At 42.8% G+C, this 22,321-nt stretch overlaps 2 protein-coding genes across 4 annotated transcripts in view; both read right to left on the bottom strand.

Moving 5' to 3' along the window:
- Window positions 1-19,369, bottom strand: part of LOC149318784 (ferroptosis suppressor protein 1-like) — a 103,625-nt gene extending 84,256 nt beyond the window's left edge. Inside the window, exon 1 of the mRNA XM_089510452.1 lies at window positions 19,337-19,369. The gene's annotated coding sequence lies outside the window, so the exon portion shown is untranslated. The remainder of the gene's footprint in view (window positions 1-19,336) is intronic.
- The window catches only part of LOC149318783 (carbohydrate sulfotransferase 3-like), a 66,524-nt gene extending 47,102 nt beyond the window's left edge, over window positions 1-19,422 (bottom strand). For 2 of the 3 annotated variants that reach the window (XM_089510446.1, XM_089510448.1), the window contains exon 1: window positions 4,112-4,279. The gene's annotated coding sequence lies outside the window, so the exon portion shown is untranslated. Of the gene's footprint in view, window positions 1-4,111; window positions 4,280-19,336 lie in introns of those variants that run through there. The other variant, XM_089510447.1, reaches the window with a different exon arrangement.
- Window positions 19,423-22,321: the final 2,899 nt, after the last annotated feature.

Raw genomic sequence — 22,321 nt, 5'->3', positions numbered from 1 at the left:
TCTTTTCCCTGCATCCCCTGCCCAAAGCCCTCTGTCGCTGGGCATTCCTTCCCTTGCAGGAGGAAAAAATTCAGGTCACGAACGGAGCTCATGTCAGGCAACCCCCCCCCCTTTTCAAATTCAAACAATTTTTTTTGAGCAAATATGCGCATTGAATACATTATGTTTGTATTCCAGAGGCAGATGGAGCTGGGCTTGCACTTTATATCCTTGGATCTCCTTGCCTTCTGCAGAGGGGGAAGCTACAAAGGTTGCAAACAATCAATGTTACATTTTTAACAATTTTTTTGGAGCAAATATGCGCATTGAATACATTATGTTTGTATTCCAGAGGCAGATGGAGCTGGGTTTGCACTTTATATCCTTGGATCTCCTTGCCTTCTGTAGAGGGGGAAGCTACAAATGTTGCAAACAATCAATGTTACATTTTTAACAATTTTTTTGGAACAAATATGCGCATGGTTTGTCTTCTTGAGCAGATACAGCAAGGGAAGCAAAGGGAAAGCTAATGTTGCTTTTAAAAGCATAAAAAAAATGCATGGCAATCCCATCCTTTGCCTGGGACAGGGGCAGATCTGACCCCAAAGCCCACAGGTTTATAAAAAAAGAGAGAGAGAGAGAGAGAGAGGCATCTCTCTCCCTGCTTCAGCCGCTGAAACCCCTGTGCCTGGCTCTTTAAAAAGGGAGGACACTTTCCCCGATGCCCTGCAAACGTCACCATGACGATAGCTTTATTGGCAGCAGCCACCTCGCCAGCAGACACAGAATGCATTCGATTTCTAATTTGCAGGTCAAAATGCATTCGATTTCAAATTTGTAGTGGGCACTTGCTAACGGAGCGATTCAGGGGAGGGGCATCCGGATCAGCCCAGTTCCTTCCAGGTCTTTTAGACCAGTATGAATGGGGCCATAGATGTTGAATTTTGATGTTGTAGCACACAAAGTTAAAGCAGTTGCAATTTCCTGTTCAAAGCAGCAAGAGAATATGTGAATTGCACAAAATAGGAAATCTAATACACTTGTGAATAATTAACAGGGCAGTCTATGCACATCTTCTCAGAGAGAAATACCACGGAATACGACCTAAGGCTTACAGTTCTGTGCACAGTGACAATAAGCCCTGCTGAATTTGATGGGACTTATTTCTAAATAAATGGACCTGCATAGGAAAACTGGCTTGGCTCCATCAGTCAAAGAATAACACATACAACCATTAAAAGATGGGGAAATCTGTGTGCGATCTGGCAATCAAGTAAAACAGCAAATATGCTAGTTTTATATTCTGATCAAAATAATGCAAATATTGCTGCCTTTTTTAATTTTATGTCATTCTGTACAGGAATGTACATAATGCCAATGAGAGTATTTGAAACTTGAAGTATGGTCCAGTTTGACATTTTGATCTAGGAATTTTTAAACATGTAAGCAAGAAAAAGAGGATTAGTTTATTTGCTGCTGTTGGGCAATGGTCCTTAACTCAGCATCCAGGCAGTCTTTTCCCTTCCTGCCATTCTGTAAGAATGGGATATTTTGAAGAGCTGCTTTCCTTGCTCCAGTGTCCTGCATTACCCTGTCTGCTAACTTCTTTTCTCTCAGCTTCCCAGCAATACCATCTATTTATTAAGTCAGTGAAACAATTCACAAGAAGATGGTGGGGATCAGATTTGCATGATTTCAGAGACCTATAACACTGTAATGGCTACAAAGATGCTTGCCAAAAGGGCAGGAGATGCCAGAAAGCTTCAGTGTTACCTCAGATTGCCATTTTCAGCATATTTTCAAATATGCAAAGGGGAAAAGGAATAAGGACAAGAGCTAGGTTCTTGATGTCACAAGGATTCTTTAACTCTGGAAGAAACACCTTCTCATTGCTGTTCCTTGGGAAATGCAGGCAGCATCTGTTAAGTAAAAGGTTTCCTCAGCTTTTTATTGAGACTGTCTCAGCATTTCCAAGAGGAGGAGATGGACAGACAGGAATACTCACAAATATCTGGAGGCGTGCTTTTATTCTTACGTACCTCTATGTTCTACAGTCAGCCCACCTTATCCACAGATTTTTTTTATCTATGGATTCAAGCATCCATGGCTCGAAAACATTCAAATATATGTATATATAAATTCCAAATAGCAAACCTTGATTTTCCATTTTATATAAGGGACACAAAATTTTGCTGTGTTATTATATTTAATGGGACTTGAGCATCCACACGAGTTTGGATGGGGAGCCTGGAACTAAATCCCAGTAGATAACAAGGAGCCACTGTATTTTCATTTAGTAAAACTTTAAGCAAATTAAATCATTTTCTAGCCAACCAAGAAACCAGTATTTGTTATTATATGTTTCCTGTTATTTCTGACTTCTGGAGGCCCTAAGATGACCCTATCACATGGTTTTCTTGGCAAGATTGGATCAGAGGGAGTTTGGCATTGCCTTATTCTGAGGATTAGGCAGTGATAGTTTCCTTCTTTTTCTTTATAAATTTGCAATCATTGCAACGAAAGGAAAAATTGGCTGACTAGGCAATACCATAGATCAAGCACTCCTTCTGGTGCTCTCCAGTTTAACTGGCCCTCTCTAGAAGTGTCAGACTATAATTCCCTCTCTCCCCACTAGCATGACTGTTCGACTTGCTGGATGTGGATGATGATAACTGTAGTCCACCATATTTGGACAGCCTCAGGCAGTAGAGGCTGCTAAAGATGTTTGTTTAAATATAAATCCCACTGTTTTAAGAGGGACTTGCTGTCATATAGGTGTGCAACCTGAAGCTCTACAATACTTACCTAGAAGACTTGTTAAATGTAACCTTGATTATTTCTGAGTAGATATCGACATGTTTTCACTATGAAAGTTACAAGTTCATTTTAACAGATAATAGATATTTGAGAATAAATCCTTTCCCAGTGATGAAAAGGACTAAGTAGACCACACAGCAACTTAAGCAAAAATGTAATTAAAAATCAAGACAAGATTAATGTTTCCCTGCCTCAATTAAGCTCTTCTTTCCTCTAACAGCTGTCTGAAGGAAAAGTCATCATAACCCTGAATGTTCAGTAAAGGAGAGTCTTAATGCCAAAGCTTCTTATTATGAGTACTACTGATTGCCTTAAATGATGCTCACAAATACAAACAAGGACAAAACCACATGCAGAGATGATGTGGACTTTCTGTGGCTCACTTTTCCACCCACATCTACCCAAGTGAGTCAACAAAAGGAAGAAAGAAAGAGCTTCTTTGTCTCTCAACCAAGCCAGAATTGCCATGGCTTAAAAATCTATTTGAGTGTGTATCCTGGTGACTCATGTAAGTGCTTCGATGTGCAGATGATATCTGTATATGGAAGGAGAGATGGGAATTATCTGCATTGCAAAAAGCAGACAGGAAAGGAGGTTTCAACTTAGTTTGTTTGAGGGCTGCCTGAAGCCAAGGGTGCCTTCCCCCAGATCAGCTGGGATGCAGAAAGCCAGACACTCAGTTGCGCTCTGCTATTTCCAGGACCTCTGGGGGGTGGGAGCAGATCAGTGAGGCAGAGACCAACAATGACAAAGCTGGAGTTTATAACATACTCCTCCTGGGAAAGCAGTGACCTCACATTCTCTTTCTGTGTTGCCACTTTCCCATGAAACTATGCACTAGACGTTGCCATTATTGGCGGGGGAGAGGAAGAAATATAAGAATGAGAAGGGTGAAAGAGTTATACAGGTTGAGTCTGTCTTATCTGAAATGCTTGGGACCAGAAGTGGTTTAGATGTTCGTACTCCCCCCCACCCCGAGATTTTGGAATATTTGCATATACATAATGAGATGCCTTGGAGATGGGACCCAAGTCTAAGCATGAAATCTATTTAGGTTTCATATACACCTTATAGACATAGCCTGAAAGTAATTTTAAACATAATATTTTTAAAATTTTGTGCCTGAAACAAAGTTTGTGTATACTGAACCATCAGAAAGCAAAGTTGTCACTATCCAACCACCTATTTGGATGATTTTGGATTTTGGAATATTTTGTATTTCAGAATTCTGGATAAAAGAGACTCAACCTGTACTTTCAAAAATTAAGAGTTAAGAAAAACAGTGACCTTAGAGACATGAAATTCATAGCTATACCTTGATGTGTTCTTCTTCCTGGCTGTTTGAAGTTCGAGGAAGGTCAGACAGGGTCAGGCTTGTTGATGTCTCCCAGAGTCCTCCTAAAATCCCCCGTGTTTCCTCTTTCTGACTTTTTGATATCACTGGCAAATTTACAGAGCTCCTGACAAATTAGCTGTGATCTAGGGATGGGAAGATTTTAAAATATTCAAAAATGAACTCTCCTGATGAAGTAGCTGAAGGCCATGCAAATCCCAAAATAATTTTCATCAATTATTTTCTACACAGGAAACAGCATTATTTTTTGCACATTTGCTTAAAAAACATGTTTAAAAATACTGTTTACTGTGCAAACCTCCATCCCCCTACACACACAAAAACCTTGCAGGAATTTTATACTAAGTCCTGAACTACAAATTGTATTCAAGATTTTGAAGACTCTATTTTTGAAGATTTTCTTGCAAAAAGAAGAAAATTGCAAAATTATTCAGGCCATTTACAGACCACCCCTTTGGGATGGCCTGTACCTGCCCCTTTCCTTGCCGAATTGGGGCCTCAGCTGCCACAGCGGCAGCCTCTGAGGCCCCAATCCGCCGCTTTCCAGGCCACGGGGAAGCAGCAAAAGGCCGCTTCCCTGCGGCCTGGAAAGGGGTGTCCTTGGGGCTTCATGCGCCCAGGACACCCGACGGCAGTGGGGACAAACAGAAAGGGGCCGCTTGGCCCCTTTCTGCTTTGCGTTGCCAGCGCAGCCATCTAAAGGCTGCACCCAGCAACGCAAAGTTGAAAGGAGCTCCGAAATGGAGCTCCTTCCGGCGCTGTAGAAAGGGTGCCCCAGGTGCCCTCGCGCAGCGCAGTCATGACATCCCAATGGCGGCGCCCATGTAGAATAGGCGCTGCTATTTTGTATGTGCTCGGCACATACTAGGGTTAGGGCATCCAGAAGGGACGCCCTTTCATAACTCTAGTATGTGCTGAGCACGTACTTTGCGTGTGTCTAGTACACGCATTAAATTCCTTCAAGAATGGAATTAACAAAGAACAACATTCCTACACACAATTTGATGAATCGTATGGGCTATATTAGATTATGATGAAGCAGGATGAGTATGTTTTATTTCCCAAATCCTTCACAGACTGAAGAAGTATAATCACCGTTATGTGTGTGTGGAAGCATCTTGTGTCTTTGTGTGTTGTGTGCCTTCAAGTTGTTTCCAACTTATAGTGACCTTAAAGAAAACCTATCATGGGGTTTACTTGGCAATATTTGTTTAGAGGAGGTTTGCCATTTACTTCCCCTGAGGCTGAGAGCATGTGATTTGGTCAAGATTACCAATCGGTTTCATGGCTGAGTGGGAATTGAATCATAGTCTCCAGAGTCATAGTCCAATGCTCAAACTGGTTTTAAGAAAAAGTATTTCATCTTGAATCTGGGAAGGATTATGAAACAAGGAGAGCCAGCATAGTGTACTGGTATGATTCTGGAGACCCAGGTTCAAATCTGTACTCAGTCATGGAAACCCACTGAGTGACCTTGGGAAGAAACATTCTCTCAGGCTCAGAGAAAGGCAAAGGCAAAACTCCCTCTGAACAAATCTTGCCAAGAAAACTTCATGATAGGGTCACCTTAGGGTCAGTGGTGTCCCTAGGGTTGGTGTCACCTGGTGCAGTAACTCCTAGTGTTATCCCCCATTGACCTCCTCCCATTTCACACCACACAGAATCCTTAGTAATGTTTTTATATTAATATTACTCATAAATAGTAATTCCCATATACCACTGAATGTAATGCTAATAGTTGTGATATAATCAACTAGCAAAATTAAAATTATAACTTCAAATTACAATATTACATGGACAACCTAAATGTATTTAATTATATCTACTTAAGATTTGGTTAAAATATAATGTTTTTAAAGAAAACCTTAAAAGAATATTTTTTTAAAAAATCAAAAACATCAAAATTAAAATTTTGACATGTGAAATTTTAATGTTCAAAAGTTCTGGGGCCTATCCTTTCTCCTCACACTGAGCTTCACCCCACTCCAACCATCTCTTAAAGCATTTTAAAGGGAAGCAGATGAATGCCACGGCCTGTTTCTACCAAAAGGTAGGTCTTTGACGCACAGTGGTGTCACCCCCCCTTTAGGGTTTCACCTGGTGTGATCTGCACCCCCAGCATCCCCAAGTGACACCACTGCTTAACATCATTATAAGTCAGAAATGACTTGAAGGCACACAGCAAGGACAACAATCTGGGACAAGAGGGAAGAATTAAAATCTCCATCAAATTTCAGGAGGGCAAAATGGGGTGGGGTGACTGGGCATGAAAATCATCCGTTCAAAGAATCTTCCTTTTTTTCATAGAATCATAGAGTTGGAAGAGACCACAAGGACCATCAGGTCCAACCCTCTGCCATGCAGGGACTCACAATCAAAGCATCCCTCACAGATGGCCATCTAACCTCTGTTTAAAGACCTCCAAGGAAGGAGACTCCAATATTCTCCAAGGGAACATGTTCTACTGTTAAACAGCCCTTACTGACAGGAAGTTCCTCCTAATGTTGAGGTGGTATCTCTTTTCCTGTAGCTTGCATCCATTGTTCTGTGTTCTAGTCTCTGGAGCAGCAGAAAACAAGCTTGCTTCATCCTCAATAGGACATCCTTTCCAATATTTAAACAGGGTTATCATATCACTTCTTAACTGTCTCGTCTACAGGCTAAACATATCCAGATCCCTAAGTCTCTCCTCATAGGGCTTTATGGCTTTCAGATCCTTCACCATTTTGGTCACGTCCTTTTTGAATTGTGGTGCTCAAAACCGGACATAGTATTCCAGGTGATGCCTGACCACAGCAGAATAGAGTGGCACTATTGCTTCCCTTGATCTAGACACTATACCTCTATTGACGCAGCCTAGGTTGAGAGAAGGTGGCTTACCCAAGGTCACTCAGTGTGTTTCCATGGCTGAGTATGGATTTGTTGCAAGGAGGCATTAAATACCTCACCCTGTAACATCCCTAGGTGACACACGCTGGTTACACCAGCCTTGCTCACAAACAGGATTCTTGCCTCTGCCTGAAAATCACTTAGATGGCCACCCTGGGCATCTGAACTCTGGAAGCTGCAGAAATGGCCCACATTTGCAGGTTCGGCTGACCCACTTGCAATGCCCGCCCCGTCCAGTGCTCTATACCAGTTAGTCCCAGAATTTAGGGGCGTCACTACAACAGTGCGAAGGGTGCACTGAGGGCTTCCAGGATTGAGGGCAGATTAGATTTTTGTCTCATAATTCTTGCTGAGTAACTCTATACAATCAAATATTGCAACTTTTTGTGTTAATCTCATAACAGCATATCTACATTTCTACTTTTAACTTGTTTTTTAAAAAAGAAGTCTTGAAAAACTGTTCTGTGCCGAGGGATTGACTTTGTAACTTTCACCAAGGTCAACCGATCGACACCACACATAGGCCTGTTACAGCCAAAATAAAGCTGCTTCGAGTCACAGTGGAGGTATGGTGTTTCAATGATGCATGCATCCTAAGAGTCCAGAAGTCGCACCAAAGCCACTCTCCAGCCCTAAGGACTGGAGCATGGCTTTGGTGTGGCTTCTGGACTCTTAGGATGCATGCATCATTGAAACACCATACCTCCACTGTGACTCGAAGCAGCTTTATTTTGGCTGTCTGTAACAGGCCATAGACAAATGAACAGGCAACAGTGGGGTGGTTTTGTCTTGATGGCCATCCAATCAGCAATACGCACAGCTAGGCTTCTCCAGGGGCATATCCAAACTGTATAACTGTAGCAATTTGGTGCCACTTTTGATGCCTTGGCATTTATAGTTTAGTAAAATACCTAGGATTTTCTAGTGTGCTTTCATGAACTACAGCATTAGAGCTCTCTGGCAGAAGTGCTTCAAGAAACTAAAAATTCCAGGATTACATGGGATGGAGTCATGGTAGTTCAAGTGCTATCCAAGTGAAATAATCATGTAGTGTGGATGCATCCATGGAAGTAGAGAAAGAAAAAAAAAGAATTGCTTCTAATTTGATGGAGGAGGAGGAGGAGGAGGAGGCCAACCAACCCACAGCCAAATGAACTGGCAGTAGAGAGTGGCTTTGTTACTGTCACAAGGGCCAGCCAATCAGAGTTATATCCAGTCAAATAAATACAGCAGGAGGGAGTGACTTTATGACCGTCACAAGGGTCAGCCAATCGAACACTCTGTATAGCTGGACTCCCTTGCCCCTTCACACTACACAGCTATAATACAATGATTCTGCTTTAACTATTGTGGTTTCATCCTCTGAAATTCTGGGATTTGCAATTTAGGGAGGGCTATTTAGAATTCTCAGAGAGCTCTAGTTCCTCACCAAACGATAAGCCCCAGGATTCCACAGGATGAAGCCATGGCAGTTATAGTGAAATCACAGTCTTATAATTGCCTAGTGCTCAAGAGTCTCTGGAAACCAAATGACCCAATTGCTCCCAGATTTATTCTCTAAACTGGACTATAAATCTAGCCAAAAATAAATCAATGCAAATCCTGAGGGATTATACACCAGAATTTGGACTGGGAGTGGCACTGAGTAAAAAGCACAGTACTTTTCAGACCACCATGGATGGCTGGGAAATCTGTTGATTGGCCACAAACTGGCCTGTGTGGAGGTGGTACATGCCTTAATAGTTCCTTAATTAAATGAAATATAGGTGGGCCCATCTGATGTTTAATTCTTCTTTTTCCTATAGCAAAAGACAATGTTGGCTGCTGTGTTCACACTCTTCCCTGCCGTGCCTTCAGGGCACATTCTAAACCACACGCCTACATCTGTGTTTCAATAAAGTATTTTTCCAGACCAGACATTCTGGTCCCAAAGACATTGTTTTGTTTTGAAGATTATTTTTGTGAAATGAATTCCTTCACTTCCGTAATGTAAAATGTGTGTCCAACACATTGCTCCTTAGCTGTTCTGGCAAAGGAGAGAGGGTCCTACTTGTCAATCTTTTCCTACCCTCACCATACTAAGAGCTCAGAGAAGCCCGCTGAATGGGGCACTTGTTCCATCAAGCTAATTTTGAATCGATGTTTGCTGCTCTTTTACTGTTTTAAAGCAAGCACTGTGCTCTGTTTTTTCTCTCCCCCTGCCCCAGCTTTTGGGAGGCAAGAACCAACATTAAGAAAGCATTTATTCAGGTAAATCAAGTATCAAGTCAGGTTTGCAAAAGTTACCAGGAAAAATAGTGGTCTGCTACTAGCATCTACTACTGGAACCATAAATCTTTCCAATTAGTACCTGGGAAGAGCAACTAGGATTAATTCTGTAAGGGACCAAGGGCTTATCCAATTCTTTCCCTTGGGACTCTAGAGTGGGAAGAAATACCACAGTTTGCATATACAGTACACAACACTCTATTCTGTTGGATGAATAAGGGATTTATGTGGCTAACACTCCTGAATACTAACAGGAATCATCCATGGATGTCCTCATATGCTCTCATAGAGTAATATACTCATGTGTCTATATTGCCATTCCAAAATTTGGCGGCAGTAATGTACTGTGTCAACAGAAGTCAAAGCTTACAATTGTAGTGGCGCAGGTCCAAGCTGGACGAGGAAAAACCATGGATGAATTTTACGTGGACCTGCCTATGCCAACCCTGAAAAAGAAGTCTTTTAGGAATATGGAACATTCAGATCCAGAATGGAGCCTAGGTCTGTTTTTCCACCACTGAGTGAATGTTGTTGAAGATGGGAGAACTTTTCCACACCTTTCATAGTTAGGACATAAATACTGGCATGACAAATGATGCAATTGCTAGGTATTTTTGAGTACATCTCCTTTTCCAAAGCCAGGCTACCTTCTGGACAGTAGCTAATTGTCTGGAAGGTAACATCCTGTCTCTTCAAAATGAAACAAAACAAGAACATATCCAAAGTTGCCAACAGTTTTTCATTTGTTCACCAGACAATATTTTTTTTAAAGAATTCAGTCATCAGCCAACAGCTTAGTGGATCCTTCTTTCTTTACAGGGGGAATGAGTTATTGCTATTACAATTTGTACGTACGGTGCATTTCATATTTGCAATGTGCTTTCATAATCCATGAGGTGGGAATGCTGAGACAAAAGGGCCTTATTGTTATACCACAATAATCACACAAATTAAAACCATTTGGCATACTCAAGAAATGCCTGGTGTGGCTTGTCAGTTTTCACAGTTGAGACCACAGTTTGGGGTAACAAAAGAATGAGTTAGTGACCCAGCAGTTGGATAGATGAGAACAACAAGGGAATTTTATGGGGGAGGGGGCAGAAGTGGAGTACAGTATAGTAGGTCTGCCTAAATATCCTAAAAGCACCAGATCCTGTCTGATTTTACAAGCTAAGTAGGGTCAGCTCTGGTTAGTGCTTGGATGAGAGACTGTCAACAAATGCCAGGTGCTGTGAACTATATTTCAGAGGAAGGAACTGGAAAAATCACCTCCAAGTATTCTTTACCCAATAAAACCTTATGAAATTCATGAGGTCACCATAACTTGACAGGTTATGTCAAGTTATGATGGCACACACACATACAGAGTATAGTAGGGCTGAATATCAGCATGAATTTAGAATGGCATACAGTTATGAATTCTTTTAACTATGGCCCAAAGCAGATGGACAGGAAAGTGTGGCTTCTGGCCACTCTAGGGGCATGGTGTTTAGATGACTCATGCCCTCAATGGCTGGAAGCCACATGGATAGCGTGCCCGGCTGGGAAAAGCCAGATGGAAAAGGAGCTGAGAAAGTGTGCGCTTTGCCGGTGGCCCATTTAGGACTGTGTCAACAGCCCAGATTGGGCCCATGCCCATGTGGCTGCCGCAGTCCTATGCCAATTGGGGCAGGAGCAGCCTGTGGTCATTCCTTTTGCCCCATCTGCATGACATCTTGCCTCATACCATAAGACAATATCTAACTGCATGGAGTGTGGGAATGAGCACCACATAAACAAATAAAGGATGTAGAATTTTTGCAGACTTGCATCGTTCTTTTCCTCATTCAAATTATTTAGCCCTTAATTCCCTGCATATACAGTGTGAAAAGGCAAGGACTTATCTGGACTTTGCAAAAGTGTTATAGAGTTATTGGCAAACAAGCGGAACACCCAAATGCAAGTGGGCATGCCTCCATTGGGATTAGGATGAAACTGTATAAATCCACCACATTATAATCCATAAAGATGCTTCTTTTAAAACATTACTATCTGGAGGAGGGGGAGAGGCATACACAATCTGGCAACTTAAATCACTGTCTTTTAGGGCATTACTATTATAACTTGGGGGGGGGGGGAGATGAAATAGACACCATCTGGCAACATAAACTGTGATCCTACCTTGAAGTGATAAAAAAGAGATAAGAAATGTATATAGCCTGATGCCTCAGCCAACAAATCTCCGGCCTCAAGAAACACCCACCCATTTTCTCACAAGGTGGCAGTTAGCAATACCATCAGATGCTGTACTGTTAGCCATAGTGTGAAGTCTCTGATTGGCCCCAACATCACCACATCAATTCCAGTGTGTGACATTTCCTTGATCCTTTGTTATGTGAGGAAGAGTGGGAGAGAGCACAAGGCCATTACCATCCATCTGTGCAATGGTCCCTTTCCTTTCTTATCACAGCATGCTGTCCTGGGAAATGTACTGGGTGCAGCCCTGTGTAGCTTGACGAGAAACAGAACTTTCCCAAGACTATTGCAATTGCAGCAGCCTTGGGGAAAATAACACTTTCAAAACCAAAGCAGCTGTGCTATCAGGCACACAGGCACCAGTATAAGTCTCTGAAGTCTTTCTATATGGCCTAAATATCCTAAACTAAAGACACCAGATATCATGTGATCTTGGAAGCTAAAGCAGGGTCAATCCTAAATAGTACTTGGATGGGAGACCACCAATGAATATCAGCTGCTGGAGGCTATACTTCACATGAAGGAACTGGCAAAATAATATCTGAGTATTCCTTGCCTAAGAAAACGCTGTGAAAATGTATGGAGTTACCATAAGTCAACAGGAGACTTGAAGGCATGCAAACATACTCCTTCCACATCTCCTATTAAGAAAGTATGAGCAGAGAGGGGAAGGCAATGCAAAGCAATGCAGAGCAATGCTATTTAGGTCTACCCAGAAATAGGTTTCATATCTGTTATGTTCAATGGGCCATATCCCCTGGGAAGTGTGCACTGCAGCCTTCGAATTCTACATTAGTGGTATACAAATCAACACAAAAGTAATTCTTGTGAGTTCAATGGGGCTTACATCCAGACAAGCCTTGTTTCTGAATATATTTTTCTGAATATATATTATGAACTGTGTACCCTTTCTCTTTATTTTGAAATATCAGCAGCACTAGCTTACCTTATTTTTGGGAAAGTGCATGTGTAGTAGTTTGAACATTGGACTACTACTCTGGAGACGTGGGTTTGATTCCCCACTCGACCATGGAAACTCACTGGATGACCTTGGGTGAGTCACATAGGGGTTTATCAAACAGGAGGAATTTCTCTTAAATTTAAATGAAAAGAAAGTGGGGCCATAACACATTCTCTTAAAGTCGCTAGTTTAGCACAATTACGTGAATGCGCATTGCGTTCAAGCTGGCTTCCCATTATCCGAAAATAGCATGCCATTGCCCGAATTTGTGTGTGGCAGTCTATCACACAATAACGTGAAACCACATGATTGCATTCTGACTGACTTGCCATTGCCAGAATTTGCGTGTAGTGGATTATCACGCAATAACGTTAAACCCCATGATTGCATTCAGACTGCCATTCTATTATACTTCCAATTTCCTTTGTCTGATAAACTCCCCACTCTCAGCCCAGAAAACCCCATGATAAGTTCAGCTTAGAGTTGCCATAAGTCCAAAATGACTTGAAGGCACAAAACAACAACAAAACAAGAAAGGAGGAGGTGAACTGTGAAGCATTTCTGAAGAGGCAGATTAATACTACAACATAAAATAGTGGAATTGTGGTAAGGAATATAAAAGCTATCTGTGTGAATAAATACCAAACTAGGCCAGGAGAGAAAGTGCTCTCTCTGTGCATCTTATGTTCATATGTGTATTCTGGAGACTAAAGGGTGAACATGCTAGAAATGTGTATTCAAATGAGTGGTTTAGTATGTAGGAATTATGATCCTCAGTTCAGCTTTTGGGGCTAGTTATCGCCTTTGAAGGCTCACCTATTTATTTTCTGCTGAATGAGAATTTTCTTGCAGTACCAAACATTGTGGCAAATATGTAGCTTGCTATTTGCAAAATCACATCTATACCTTATACACATAGCCTGGAGGTAATTGTATACATAATATTTTAAATAATTTTGTGCATGAAACCAAGTTTGTGTGCACTGAACCATCAGAGAAACCAAAGATACCACTATTTCAGCCACCCATGTGAACAATTTTAGATTTTGGAGTACAGTGGGGCCGTGGTATCCAGGGGGGATCTGTTCCTGACCACCACCACCACTGTATATCCTGTGGATACCAAAATCTGCAGGACCTCAAGTCCCATCATCCCCAATGGTGGCACATGCACACAGCCATGCTGCCATTGGGCACATATGGAAATCCGCAGATGGCAAGTCCACAGATAATGAGGCCCCACTGTATTTTGGATTTCAAAATTCTGGATAAGGGCGACTCAGCCTGTAAATTTTTGTTCCATAAGGTGGTGTCCTTCAGGTGGTTTCACACCCTAGAATCTCTGACCACTGTCCAAACTGTCTGCAGTTTCTGGAAATTGAAGTCTGAAACAACTGGAGAACCAAAGTTTGGGAACTACTAGTATCAGGTATACAGTGTGTTACATGTTCCTAATTGATCACCTGGCTCACCCTAGAACCTTCTATTCTTCAAGTAGCCAATTTGCTGTTTCCTGACCATAGTACAGTTATAGTTTATGTTGATATAGTGGGCCTGACACTATGTGGGATGGTATCATTTACTGGAGAGGTGTTACAAATACTTCAACAGCATCGATAGAAAGAATACACTGGAAGGCTATATCCGGCCTCTGTTTAAACAGGGCTTCTTTTAATCTACAACCAGACACACACACACACACACACAAAAAAAAAAACCTGGGCACTTCCAAAAGAACATCTGTGCACTTTTAACTTCAAGTCAGTTGAAAGTTGTATTATGTTACCTGGTATAAAAAGGAGCTAGCAAGAATGGAAGAAGTAAAGTGTGTAGTCCAGGCTCTGGTAGAATACCAAACCCTGGCCAAATGTTGCCACTTTTCCACCCCTTGCCTAAAGTACTCCCAAACTGCTGCCCTCCACAGAGGGTTAACTTTTGGTTTATCTAGATGAAGGAAATCATTCTAGAGTCTGTAAAATCCTATCCTGAAATGTCATGTGGAGTCATGGTGATGCCAGAAATATCCAATGTGGATTTCTTAAATGTGCATCTGTTTTCCCTCTCTTTTACTCATTAAAAAACCAAACAAAAACAGATTCCCATTAAAGTTTTGCAGGAGTACATGATGCTCCTGAGCAAAGCCAGTGTTCCTCCAGTGGCTCAAGCATGGAGAGGACATCCTGCATTGGCCACAAGTTGCAAGTAATTAGGGTTGTGCAGTTTAGACTTCTTAAGTATAACAGTATGATAACACACTACACAATGTTGTTTGTCTTAAAGTTTGTCTTAAAGTCATTTCTGACTTATGGTGATCCTATCACAGGGTTTTCTTGGCAAGATTTTTCAGAGGGGGGTTGTCTTTGGCCTCCTCTGAGGCTGAGAGAGAGTGAGTTGCCCAAGATCACCCAGTGGGTTTTCATGGCTGAATGTTGATTCAAACCTTGCTATCGAGTAATACTCCAGCATTCAAGCCACTGTGCTATGTTGGCTCTCAACAGTGCACTGTATGATTGTAAAAGTTACAGAAGAAAAAGAAGTAGTACTAGCAGCACATAGCGTTTATGTGACAACCACATATTAATAACAATTTGCATTTCTCAGAAACCATAAAGATAAATTTTCTAGATATATTCCTGAAACGAATTCACATCCTCTTCAAGAGTCTTTCACCATTTGATCAAGGAGGGGGTGGTAACAAACTAGAGAAGGTGTGTGGAGGTGGCACTCCACACTGTATCTCAACTCCTTGTTTTCAGTTGCTCTAAAGTAGTACTCTATGTCTGTTTTACTTCTTCCAAAAGCAAAGATCCCTTCAAAGAGCAACAAGACTTTTCTCAATAAGCTTGAAATATTTTTTTACAACGTTTGGCATCCCACCTTCTTGCTTTGCCCCTCATCATTTACCATCAGACTCTTTTTCCTTCCCTCTGCAATTTGAAATAGGGTTCTATGCAAATCCACACTGTCATCACACCGCTCAAAGTTATTATGCTATCTACATGGACAGGTGTTGGCCTGTTTCGGTTCCTGCTCTAACAATTCCACAGGAATAACTCAAGCTCCCTCTCTCCACCATTTTCATACAGTGAAATTTACTGCTGTTCATACTGGTGCATATAAGTGTGTTTCTCCTTTTGCAAATTTCTCAAAAACAAACCTGAGGCCAATGTCCCTGTGGAGAGGGAGCATGCACACACAAGAACGCTGCAGAGAGAGGTATCAAGACAAATAAGGAGAAATCTGAAGTGAACTGACAAGAAAGCCAGCAAAAGTTGCTAGTCCAGGCACACCCTAAGCATCCTTTGTTTCTATCACAGTTCCAAAAGTCTCCTTTCTATATTGCAGTGAATGCATTTCCTTATTCAGTCAAAGAATATTGTCAAAGAAGAGACCATCATTAGGATAAAGTCTTAGACATGCTGTATAGTCTTCTAACCCAGACAAAGACTTTAGCATGTTTTTATGCCTGTCTGTTGCTCCCCATCAATGTTGCTTCTACTGAAATCTGTTTGCAATTTACATTATCATGCGGTTTTAGTTTTAATGAAGCATTCTTTCTTTTCAGACCAACATCTAAAACAGCTTTTTGTGGAAACAAGCTTCCACACATTGTATTCCAAAACTTAAAAATTAAGAACTTCAACTTTATACTTTGAAGACATACAAACCCGTGGCCATTACAAATATTGTTGTCAAATCTGTGGCTGTCTCTACAGAATGTGTTTTGATTTATAACTTTTATCTTTGGTATATCACCTCTCACTCTTCTTGCATTGAAGCTGGTGTATTGTGGAAGCTGGAAACACATTACTAAGGGACTGCATCTATTTTGTACTCTGCACACAACTACATGGACATTTAAGAAATCGATGGCAACAAGGATAAGAGCAACAGCAATAAGCATTCTTTTTTTTCTTGCATGTTTACTTCTGTGAATTGGATCCAGACCGAATCATTCCTAGAACAGACCAACTGCAATCAATGGAACTTCAGTCTCATTGATTTCAGGTGGTCTAATCTAAGTATGGATCAGACTGTGTTTTCTGCAAAAGAATTATGCCCTGTTACTTTGTTCAGAAATTCAACTTTGCCAAAATAAAATAAAATAAAATAAAATAAAATAAAATCTTAGAAAATACAAATCAAGATTTTATCTGGCCTCTACACAGATATTCCTGAAAGTGTGTGAGCTGATTCTACTGTGAGTATCAAAGGACTGCAAAAAAGACCACCAGTTATCAGTGCAAGATTTTGAGACGCACAGGCAGAATTCACATGGAACTTTTGGATTAACTCTGAAAATCCTTTTTTCTCCTCTGGGGATTACTTTCTTCTCTCAGATTTTATTCCAATATGTCTGAGCTGTAGCGTATACGTTAACTTGGAAAGAACTTCAGAATAATACAAGGAAAACATAAAGCCTTGCTCTGGATTTAATATTGTTATTATTATTATTTGCCACTGGTATCATTTTATGCCAGTAATATTTCACCCTAGCAGATTATTCAGGTTACATCTCCACATATGCCTGCATCCAAATTTCAGAGGGTCCATCAGATCCCCAGAGCTCACACCGCACCCTTGATGATCCCACATTGTCTTCTATCTCACAGTCCATACAGAGCATGTGGACCACAGCTTCAGCAAAGGTAGCAGGGTACACAAACAGAAAGATAACCAAAACTGTTCATCATGGTGAACTTGGACTTTTGACATGTTACCATTGTCTGTCCAGAAACTGAAGGCATGCAAAAATCTCCTCCTGACACTCTGCTACTTCAGAATCCATGGAGGTGGAATAATTTACATCCATGAATCATTTTGCATGTGGGAAGCTAGCATACCAGGGAGAAGAGTTCTAGTTTTGTCTTCAGCACACTAAATGTTTAGGAGGCGTTTGCTTCAAGGGAGCAGATCTCCATTACTGTGTAATGCCAATGACCAGGAAGATGTGTCTTTTTTGTGTTTTAATTGGACCTCACCAATATCAAATCTCCATGTGTATTAAATTTGCATCACCCACCTCACAGACTGAGAACAGCCATGATAAGGAACTCATGGTAGCATTATGTTACATTCCCACAAGGTACGAATTACAGCACAAGCAAGGGTCAATGAATTTCCTCTTTCCATGCAAAAGCTGTGCAAACTCCAACAAAAAAATACCTGTTTTGCAAGGTGTATGCATGTGTTAATCATACCAGATGAACTGTTTCTGCATAGAACCTCTTTTATTTAGATTATTATTATTATTATTATTATTATTTGTATCCCGCTCTTTTTCCAGAACTGGGACTCAGAGTGGCTTCACATTATTAAAAGAGCAATACAATTAAAAACATAGAAAAGAGGTGCATTAAAAAATAATTAAATTATTACAATCTTAAAACAGATAACATAAACAAGGCACATGTATGTCCAAACTACACTAAAATGAACCAGGATTGGACAGGGACACCCATTTCTATCTTGTTGGTGTAAGAGAACTTACTTGCTGGTGGATGGTCCCTTTTGCTTGTGCCATGCATCTATAAAAATACATACTTTTGTTGAGCTAGAGCAGTCTTTAAGGTGCTGCATTGCCACTTTCAAACCCCCTCAAGGTCTTTCTGATAAGGCTGTCTAGTCAGGAAGAGCCCCTGTAGCTCAAAAACTCATACCCTGCATCTGGAAATTGGAGGTGAAACAAAGGTAAACCAACCTGAAGTAAATTCTCACATCTGGTTCTGTTTGCAGAGCCAGCATGGTGTAGTGGTTTGAGTGTTGGACTCTGGAGAACAGAGTTCGAACCCCTGCTTGGCCACTGGGTGACCCTGGGCAAGTCACTCTCTCTCAGCCTCAGAGGAGAGACAGAAAACCCCGTGACAGATTTGCCTTAAGGTTGACATACATCTGAAACGACTTGAAGGCACACAACAACAACAATAGCAACAACAACCATTTTTATTTATCTTTATTTTATTTCAAGGATTTACATCCTGCCTTTCTCCCGCAATGGGATTCAAGGCAGGAGCCAATAATTTTAAAAGACATTTCTGTTGGCTCGGGGGCTGTGTCAAATACAAGCCAATTCCCTGTCAAATTTCCATGAAAGAGATTTGTTGTTGTTGTTGTTGTTGTTGTGCGCCTTCAAGTCGTTTTTGACTCATGGTTTCTTGGCAGGTGTGAAGTCGAAGGCTTCCATGGTTTTTTGTGGGTTTATTGGGCTCTGTGGCCACGTTCTGGAAGAGGTTATTCCTGACGCTTCACTGGCATCTGAGGCTGGCATTTTCAGAGAATGCTGGCATGGAAGAGAGTGGGGTATACCTGTGTGACTCTCGCTTGGGAGGATTCGTTGAGAGACGGTTCGCCATTGCCTTCTCCTGAGGAAGCTGAGAGAGTGTCACCCAGAGAGCGACCTTCATGGACAAAAGGGGACTCTGGTCTCCAGAGTTGTCATCCAACACTCAAACCACTGGCCCTTTAATGCTCAAACTCGAAAACAGGGACTGAAAATAGGGGGGAAAACAAAGTTACTTTCTCTTGCAGCCAAACTTTGCCAGGGCTGCTTTGGGGCAGCCTCCTTCTCCCAGCTCCCTTTGCTTTCTTTGGGGGAAGAAAGACAGGAGAGAAGAGGAAGCTGGGTCCCTGTCTAGCTGGGATCCGGCTCCTTTCTTCCCTTCAGCATCCTCTCCTCCTCCTCCTCCTCCTCCATCCCTCCATCCCTCAAGCGAGGCACCACAAAAGAGAGCTCCCTCGTCACCGAGAAACAAAAGAGGAAAGAGGCAGCCAGGAAACCCTCCCCAACCCACCCCTTCTCCCCTTCCCTGGAGCCTCTGGAGCCCCATGCTCACCTCACGGGGGACCTCCTCCTCCTCTTCTTCTTCTTCCTCCAGGTCGCCTTCCTCTAGCTTCTCCAGAAAAGCACCACAAGAAAGGGCAGCAAGGCTCCTTCTGGAGAAAAAGCCCCAGAGGCACCCCTAGAACCCCTGGAGTCCCTGCCCTGGTCCTGGCTGGAAAGAGGGGGGCTAGTGGAGAGAGAGCTCAGGGGTGCCTTGGGCGCTCGGGGAAGGACTGCCTCGCCTCCTCCTCCTCCTCCTCTTCTTCTTCTTCTTCCTCCCCACAAAGCTCTGTCCTCCCCTTCCTCCTCCTCCTCCTCCTCCTGACGCCTTTCCAAGGGCCCTGGCTCCCCCAAAAGCCCCCCCAAAAGGGAGGGAGGCAGCCAAGCGCACAGCCAGGCCCGCCTTGGCGCGCTCCGAAGGCGCGCCTCTCTCCAAGTTGCTGGCCCAAAGTGTGAGGGGAAAGTGGCTGCCTCCTCCTCCTCCTCCTCCTCTCTTTCGCTTGCTCTCCCTTTCTTCCAGCAGCCTGGAGGGAGGGAAACAGGGAGGGCCCTCCACTCCACCCCGCCGTCCTCCCTTCCCAGCCTCCCCTCTCCAGGGAGCAGCAGACGCCGGCTAACAAGGACCCTTCTGTTGGCTTTGTCCAGCCAGGCGCTTGCTTTCTCTCCTCCTCAGCTGCGCTGGAGGAGGCAGGGGCTTCAGGAAGGGGCCAGGGGGTGCTCCCCACACCACTCCTCTTCACACATTGTTGTTGTTGTTGTTGTTTGTGGGTTTGGGGGGGCTCTGTGGCCATGTTCTGTAAGAGTTTATTCCTGCCATTTCACCCACATCTGTGGCTGGCCTCTTCAGAGAATGCTGGCATGGAACTGAGTGGGCTAGATCTATACTGTGGAGTTTATCACACGGGAGGAATTTCTCTTAATTTCGAATGAAAAGAAAGTGGGCCCGCAACACATTCACGGGAATTTGCTACTTCAGCCAATTTATGTGAATTCGAATTGCATTCAAACTGACTCCCCCGTTGCCGGAAAATAGCTTGCCATTACCCAAAATTGTGTGTGGTAGTCTCTGACGCAATAACGTGAAACCCCATGATTGCGTTCAGATTGCCATTGGATGATACTTCCAATTTCCCTGGTCTGATAAACTCCTGTGTGACCCTGGGTTGAGAGGAAGTGATTTACATGTTAATCTGTGTGTTGGTCTGTTGTGTCAGCCAGAAAAGTCAGCCATAGCAGAACATGTTATAAACTATCCTGGGCATAAAATGTTGTTTGAAAACACTGAAATTCTGGACCATGCCAACAACCATCTGGTCTGAATGCACAGGGAAGCCATTGAAATCCACAAACACCTAGACAACTTCAATAGGAAAGAAGAGACCCTTAAAGTAATCTAAGGCCCAGTACACAATGGTGCTTTGTGCCGGCCTGGGGCCAATATTAGGGCTCCATACGGTTGGGCATCCATATGCGCCCAGCCTTTCAATTGGCACCCATGCGCCATCTTGCCACGGCCCCATCCATACAGGGTGCGGCACTGTGATACACAGGTGTCCGCGCACCCAAATGGCTCTAGCCGGAAGAGGCGTCGCAGTGCTTATGACCCCTTCTAAAAAGAAGCCACTCTAGGCAGCTCCTTTTTAGGGAGCAGGTCAGTGCCATGCCATGCAGCTGGTGTGGCACCCATGAGGGGCAAAAATGGGTGGCATGGAGCCACCAAAAGTTTGTCTACCCATCCTGAAATACACCAAAATCAAGACTCAGTACATGCAAATGAACACCAACCAGGGTCAGGGGGTTTCCCAGCAGACAATGGATCATTAATTAAATAGACAACCTGAGGCCTTGCCATTCAACAACAGACCAATAGAGACTACCATGTAAATCACTTTTTCTCAACCACGGGTCACACAGTATATATACCCCACTCTCTTCCATGTCAGCATTCTCTGAAGATGCCAGCCACAGATGCTGGCAAAATGTCAGCAATAAACTCTTCTAAAATATGGCCACATAGCCTGAAAAACCCACAAAAAACTATGGATGCCAGCCATGAAAGCCCTCAACTTCACATTATTGTTGTTATTATTAAACTTTATTTATAAAGCGCTGTAGGTTTACAAAGTGCTGTACATAAAATAAAATAAAATGAACCTGCCAGTGTTGTACATTCTAGAAAAATGGAATATAATACAAAATTAAATACACAATATCATTCAACAAAAATATACACACAACAGATTAAAATAAACATCAAATAACAATCAAGTAATGTCTGGGAATGCTTCCCTGAATAGAATGGTCTTTAAGTCAGTTTTAAAGCTGGGTAAAGAGGAGATGAAAGCCATGCTCGAGAGAGGGAGGTTCCAAGAGTGAGGGGCGGCCAAAGAAAGGGGGCAGATCCAAGCCAGAGAAGTAGAAAACCTCAGATGGGACAACAGTCCTTGGTTGTCAGAACGGAGGGCGTGAGTAGGAAGGTACGGGGAGAGAAGATGTGATAAGTAAGTAGGGGCCAGGCCATGCAGGGCTTTAAAAGTCACCAACAGGAGATTGTAACGAATATGTAGGTGGAGAGGAAGCCAGTGGAGGGATGACAACAAAGGAGGGATATGATCGTAATGGTGAGCCGACGTAATGATATGTGCAGTTAGACATCTCAGCGGCTTTCAATACCATAGACCATGGTATCCTTCTGGAGCGCCTGGCAGAGGTGGGAGTTGGGGGCACTGCGCTCCAGTGGTTCCGGTCCTACCTCTCTGGGAGGTTCCGGATGGTGCAGCTGGGAGACGTGTGCTCCAACAAGAGATCCCTAACATCTGGGGTCCCTCAAGGAGCCATTCTGTCTCCCTTGCTTTTTAACATTTACATGAAACCGCTGGGAGAGATTATCCGGAGACACGGGGCGCGGGGTTATCAGTAGGCTGATGACACCCAAATAATTTTCTCTATGTCTCCGACTGATGCAGTGACCGGGGATGGTATCTCTCCTCTCGTGGCC

The sequence above is a fragment of the Sceloporus occidentalis genome, unplaced genomic scaffold, assembly GCF_023333645.1.
Source record: "Sceloporus occidentalis isolate IW3139 unplaced genomic scaffold, rSceOcc1.0.p SCAF_2, whole genome shotgun sequence".
NCBI classification, from domain to species: Eukaryota; Metazoa; Chordata; class Lepidosauria; order Squamata; family Phrynosomatidae; genus Sceloporus; species Sceloporus occidentalis.
This window is presented reverse-complemented; position numbering and strand designations above follow the sequence as displayed.